The sequence below is a fragment of the Micropterus dolomieu genome, linkage group LG18 (genome assembly GCF_021292245.1).
Source record: "Micropterus dolomieu isolate WLL.071019.BEF.003 ecotype Adirondacks linkage group LG18, ASM2129224v1, whole genome shotgun sequence".
NCBI lineage: Eukaryota > Metazoa > Chordata > Actinopteri > Centrarchiformes > Centrarchidae > Micropterus > Micropterus dolomieu.
In genome coordinates, this window is record NC_060167.1 from 7464890 (window position 1) to 7471826 (window position 6937).

The 6937-nt window shown below is 39.8% G+C and overlaps 1 long non-coding RNA gene across 1 annotated transcript in view; it reads right to left on the reverse strand.

Moving 5' to 3' along the window:
• Window positions 1–3502: 3502 nt before the first annotated feature.
• LOC123956492 overlaps window positions 3503–6937 on the reverse strand; it is a 4781-nt gene continuing 1346 nt past the window's right edge. The window contains exon 3 of the long non-coding RNA XR_006821553.1: window positions 3503–6024. This is a non-coding gene — a long non-coding RNA (uncharacterized LOC123956492). The remainder of the gene's footprint in view (window positions 6025–6937) is intronic.

The window sequence follows — 6937 nt, forward strand, 5'->3', positions numbered from 1 at the left end:
TCTCTCTCACCCCAACCGGTCGAGGCAGATGGCCGCCCACCCTGAGCCATGGTTCTGCTCGAGGTTTCTGCCTCTTAAAAGGAAGTTTTTCCTTGCCTCTGTCGCCTAGTGCTTGCTCTTGGTGGGAACTGTTGGGCTTCTGTAAATATCATCACAGAGTACGGTCTAGACCTGCTCTTTTATGAAAAGCGCTGTGAGATAACTGTTGTTGTGATTTGGCGCTATATAAATAAAATTGAATTGAAATGTAAATGCTCCGTACTTGTATAGCGCCTTTCTAGTCTTTTCGACCACTCAAAGCGCTTTTACACTACATCTGCATTCACCAGTCACACACATTCATACCCTGAGCCTAAGTGCTCAAACAGAAACTAACATTCACACTCATTCATACACTGGCGGAATAGCCGCCAGGGGCAAATCGGGGTTCAGTATCTTGCCCAAGGACACTTCGACACGCAACCAGGGAGCCAGGGATCGAACCGCCGACCTTCCGATTAACAGCCAACCCGCTCTACCTCCTGAGCCACAGCCGCCCCTTTTTGATGTTAATTGAATTAAAAAAATATGTTGGAAAGAAGGAATCATAAATAAGTTAATTTTGCCGTGCTTTTGAATCTTCATCAATGCATGCCGACATTTCTGCATTTAATCTATGTTCTAACTAATAGTTTGTTCCCAGCACCTTTATATACTCTCTTAGAAATGATATTATACAGAAATATTATCATGTGTTAAATAACCAATTATCCTAGCTCCTGAACCAAGGATTGAGTTAACTATAAGTAAATAATCAGAGGATCTTTTGTCCTGTCTTGGAACCAGTATCCTCCCCAGAGGACAAAAGAAGTATTGCATGTCACTGTTAATGCATCTCCTTCAGTTTAATGTATTACTGTTTTATTGTTTATAATCTGATACCATCTTCGTATAACTTGCTTATATATTCTCTATTCTATAAGTAAGAACGTTTAACAACCAATATTATCCAGGAAGTGGTTAATTAAGTTTCTTTCATCTGCTGTGATCCTGAAAATGTTGCTTGACCGAACCATTTTCAATCGTTACGACGATTAATTAAATTTTCTTTTCCTTTTATCAAATGCTTAAAACTAAGAACGGTATAACTGTTTATGACATTTAAGGTTTCATTGTGGACGGTATTTCATTAAAAACGCGCAAATACATGTTAAATTTAAGACACAGAAATCTGAGGAGAGGGGAAGCCCTCCACTTGAGGTTACGCCCCAGGAGACAAAACATGCTGTTGTGTAAAAATTCAAGACTTGGGCCAGATAAGAAAGCTTGAACTTTTACCAACATTTTTATTATCAACAAAAACAGACACCAATTAGAATACAAAAGTTCCACCGGAGTGTGTCAGAGATCGATGCAAAATAGAGCCCCTCTGTTACCAGAACAGAGACCCGAGTTGACATGAAAACCATGTAACGACTGACTTTCACCTCCTTTTATAGTTTCTTGGCTTCACATCATCTCTTGATCTGACTGCCTGCTCCTCCTCTCTGTGTCCTTTGCATGCACTCCGCTTGATCATGCCATTTCATCCATAACCTGACTTTTGTGGAATAAACTGGTGTTGTTTGTGCTCCGAGCTAGAAACAGGACATTCTTACTGTGATGGACTATATTGATGTATGTTTTGTAATACAATTTTCACAAAATCTGCTTCTATGTTTTCCTTTGGAAGTGTTTTTGATTCTATCTTACTGTGCTCCCTCCCTTTGCTCCCAAAGCAAGTGTGCTCACACACACACACACATATGTGCTACTGCTGAGCCTGTGTAGTTAGATACAGAAAGGAGCACATACACAGAGCTATAGAGTTTTAACACTGTGATCCTAACTTTACACAATAAAATAAAACTTTAAATGATGACAATGTAGACCACCATTGCTCTAGTAATTAATGATAACAATTTAGGCTATAATGCTCCAAAATAATTCACAACAATGCGCTCGCTCTCTTCTTGCTCTTAACTCTCTGCACACTTACAGAATGTGCTCCGTGTCCAAGCAACGCCAACGACAAGAGTTCCGCACGCCATTGTCTGTGAAATTTTCTTCCAGCAACGTACTTATCCATATTCACCCGAACCTTCGTTGAATTTATCTTTTCTTTTCTTTTGTTTTGTTAAAGTTATTAAGCCACGCAACGTTGAATTCAGGAACAACCAAGTTCACTTTAACCTTTATTTTAGTCGAATTAACTTCTACTGCTCTCACCAAAGTTCAGACCCAGCCACGTGGGTCCGTTACGCCAGCAGTAATCCAGAGGACATCAAACCGACGAACCGAGCCAGGGTTATCTGCCAGGCTGAATGGACGGCCCTATCACTGCAAGTGTTTTCTTCACCACCAGCCGAAGCGGACGGACCCCCGGAATAATCGCTAGCAAAAAGCCAGGAGTCAAGCAGCTAGCGTGGGGCCACTCGACCAGCATAAAGGCTGACAAAACGCAGTAAGGCAAACAATGCATTCTGTGGTCAGTTGATGTCCATTACTATTTTTAATCCTTTAGCTTTAATCTTTAATCCTGTAGCCTAAAACTAAAAAATTGAACTTAATTATTATCATAACTTGCGTTCTCTTTCTCTCTTAGACTCAAATCCTTCCACAATAGACCAAATAAATTCACATTGAACTCCATCATTCTCAGTGATTGCATTCTGTTTGTTTAGTCATTGTTTTATTTCTTTGATATATTTAAGCTCACTTGTATTCACTTTAGTTAGTTAATAAATTTCACCTTAATCACAGGAACGGTGTGTGTGTACTGTTTAAATCCAAGTCACTGGACGGAGGATTCACGACTTGATATGAGACTGACTGATTGATTAAAAATTGATTTAAAATGATTAAGCAATTACTAACTAACTGATCACTAGTGAATAATTGTGTAATTATTAAAAACCATACTTAAGGCTTCCTGAAGGCCTTAGGCGAACGGAATTTCAGGTGGTGCCACAAAACGAGAGTTTTATTAATTAATATTTCCAAATATTATTATTCATAACCTTATTAACCAATAATACGTAGGTTCACTACATGCTGACACACTCACCAAATGAGAGTAAACATACCTCAAAGCCTGTTTTGTACCATTGCACACTGTTTTGAGGAAACATCATTTAGCCCAGAAACCATTGCAAACTGGAGCAAAGCATTTTGAGATTTAAAGTGCCCCAGTTCTCACTTCCATCATCAGTCACTCACTTTACTAACACTGTAAGCTGTTTTTGTAACAGATTTTTATTATAGTTTTCTTGTGCATTGAGGGATTATTATTGATATTTCAGGTGCACTTTTAGTTTGACCTCCAAATAAAGTCATATTTTTTAAAACCTGTCAGATATTCTGACTGCCTGAATTTGTTTTTGGAGATGTAATAGCACAAGTGAACACAAGTTTAAATTTACAAAGCCCTGCCAGTATCAGGGCTACACACAATGATAATGGACTCACAGAAGCTCAACTCCAGGTAGTTCAAACAATAGATTTATTGGACAAGGTGCACAAAGAATCAGGCGAAGGTACTGAAAATACTAGACTGGAATCAGGGTCAAAAGGCAAGGCTTTGGTTGAAACTCTCAGTAGAAAAACCACTAGGAAACAGCTTGAACTCTGTCACCAGGTAACAAGTCAATCTGGCAAAGACATCAGTGAGGAGTGGTTTATACACTAGTGCCAGGGAGACAATGAGACATGGGAGCACATTAGGGTGGGAACAGGTAATCACACATAGAGGGGAGGCAGACAAAGACCTGAAGCGAGACACAAGATGAGTAACCCACACAAAACAGATAGTGGCTACAGACAAGGAAACAAAAAACATGACCTTAACTGTGGGTACTCGACATGATAGCGAGTAGTCTCTATAGAGGCTGCAATGTAGCGACTGGAGTCACTATTTCAATAGGGTTGACCCCTGTGGTACAATGAAGGTCAATTTCAAACATGTCATTACAGCCATTAAATGGAAAACAGGATATGCACACTGTGTCTGGAGAACATTTTGATCTCATCGAGATCCTCACTAGTCTTTTAGCAGGCAAATGTTAAATAACACTACACATGGAAAACAATACACACACACACACAGGTGATTTCAGTCTGCATATATTCTTCTTACATCAGTACTGAACCAATCAGGAGGGTGATGATTAAGATTTTGGTTGACTTTAACTAAAGGAAGTACAAGCTACACCTGTGGTTGAGGACAAAACTACTCTCCATCACTGGAATACATCACAATAAATACAAAGGAGCAAAAATCTGATAGAACAAGAGTCCATAGTTAATTATTAAGTTTGTGATTACAATAATATTACCTATGACACAACCTGTTCATCTACCTGCAGATGTTTTCCAGGCCATATGGTCTAAACTTATCAAAGCAAGGGACTTTTATTCCATCTGCTCTGTGCAGATTTGATTGAAATCAGGCCAGAAGTTTATAGTTCGAGGCCAAGAGACCATGATCGTTGACACCAAATGTACATTTTTTTCAATTTCTAGCACCAAAGTGCTGGAAAGACATATGAGGACTAAAGTTGTTAGCTAATCTGGCAACCTACAAAGTCCAATAGAGATACAAAGTAAACAATCATTGCTGGTTCAAATTAAAGGTGCTCTGTGAAGCATTTTAAAATCAATAGTGCAAAGAGTGAAAGGACTTTGACACGTTTCTCTCCTGGGAGGAAGGATGGAAAGGAAGGGCAGTGTTTATGAGACATATATGGTCTCTAGTTTGGAGAAAAATAAGTTATCAACACCTCTTTTATGAGACAGAGGTGACCAGTCATCTCTGTCATGATTTCATTTTCTGAACTTAATTATACCAAGTACAATTACATAGCCTACTTGTGGTTAAAAATGATCCACACATGCACCTTTTAAATTAGTTTAAATTATCTAATTTATCTTCGTGACACTGGCAGGCACTTTAAATCCTCACACTTATCTTCACATTTCTACCTGAAGTAATTTGGTAAAAGATTAAATTACTTGTTTTACATGAAGATTTTTTTGAAGTGCAGAACTTGACTACCTGATAGCTCCATTCTCTCTCCTGGAGGATTAGCTCTGCCACTGGGACTGCACGGCTAATTACAGATAAAAAGGTGGAGATGTTAACATGCAAATGTAACACAAAGGCAGTCCCACTTGTCCACAGGTATGTCTTCTGTTTGTGTGTGTGTGGGAGAGTAGGACTAGCTTCTAAGTGACAGGCAGTGGTGCACCTGAATTGATTGCTACATGAGCTAAGTGGTCTCCATGAAACAAGCTGGAGATGAAATAATGACTTTAATATCAGTAAGCTTTTGTACATTTTTGTTAGCATAGTTACAAATTACTTAGACGAGGAACAAAAGAGACTGTGAGAAAAGTATACAATAAAAATTAAAACACAAAAAGCTAAGCTAGCTGTTGATGGTCAGTTTTGTAAAATGCCTCCACACTGTAATATTAGGTTGGCTGCTTGGTAAACTATACTGTGTCGTCTTATATTTCTTCACACGTTAAATACTGGGATGCGTGGACGTGGACGCTTTGGAGTGAAGCTGTGCTGAATAACAGAAGGTAATTAACAAGTGATGTGACTAACTAGCTGTTTTATTAATTTGTAATGTAATTAATTTTTAATGATTAACAAGTAATAAGTAATTGATTTTATTTTCCATGTAATTTTCCCCAAACTGTTCCTCCCTCTATCTTCTGCCCTCACTATGCGTGTAGGTGCACAGCTTTTTAGTGAGCCAAATACTGTGAAAACTGTATTGGATAAAACACAACAAATTCAATGATGTGGATTACAAATCTCAAAAAACATGAGATACCTGAAATCTAAATGCATGTATGTTACGGCCTTAGAGCCGTGTGTCCTGTGTTTTGTTTTGTGTGCTTCTCCTTCTCCTGTAGTTCTCCAGGTCCTTCCCCGCTCCTGCCTCACAGCTGCAACTAGTGATTGGCAGCAGCTGCCCGTGATTCCCCAATCAGTACCTAAAGGATAAGAGAACAATGAGAGAGCAGCAATGGGGCTTGTGGGGCCAGTCTTGAGAGGCCAGTGTTTGAGGCTGATCTTGAGAGACCAGCCTGTGTGGCCGCCAACCAGCGGGTCACATGGCGGTGTTCGGGAGCAGCAGGGTGGAGCTGTGGGCTCGCAGACTCTCTCGGAATAGAGAGAGTGTTGAGTGTGTTACTTCAGTTTCTAGTTTAGTGTTTTTAGTTAGAACCTATATCTCATCTTTCGTCTACACCGGTTTCGTCTGGTCATGTTTGGGTCAGTGGGAGATGGGAACTCCCTTTGGGTGGACTTTGGGCTTTTTCACCCTGCAAACCTATTACATGCACAACAAAGGTATGTACCTCAATAAAGGAGAGAGGAAAAGCCAAAGAGCTGTTAGGTGCATTGTGGATTGCCTGACATGTATGCACCACAGTGTTGATTTAATGGTGCCTTTCCACAGCAGTGCCTATCTTCCACTGGAGCACCACAAAGATTTTTTCCTTTCACTCTACATCCTCTATACCAACTATTGTAGGAGTCAGTATAGTGATGGACACATCCTTAAATTTGTTGATTTACACTGTCATCATCAGTCTGATCCAAGATGGAGAGACATCTCATGGGCCTGTTATTGATGTGTTTGAACACTGGTGTAGTAATCATTTTCTAAGGTTAAATACTACTAAAACAAAAGACATGACAGACTTGACATTAGAAGAGCATAATCACTCCCACCCTTTGACCACTGTCAAAGGACAGTGAGTAGTGAACGTTGCGGCAAGCTGTTAGAAAGGCCAGCAAAGGCTTACGGAGACTTAATGTCATCGATGTTGACCATAAAGTAGTGGGGTGTGTGTGTGTGTGTGTGTGTGTGTGTGTGTGTGTGTGTGTGTGTGTGTGTGTGTG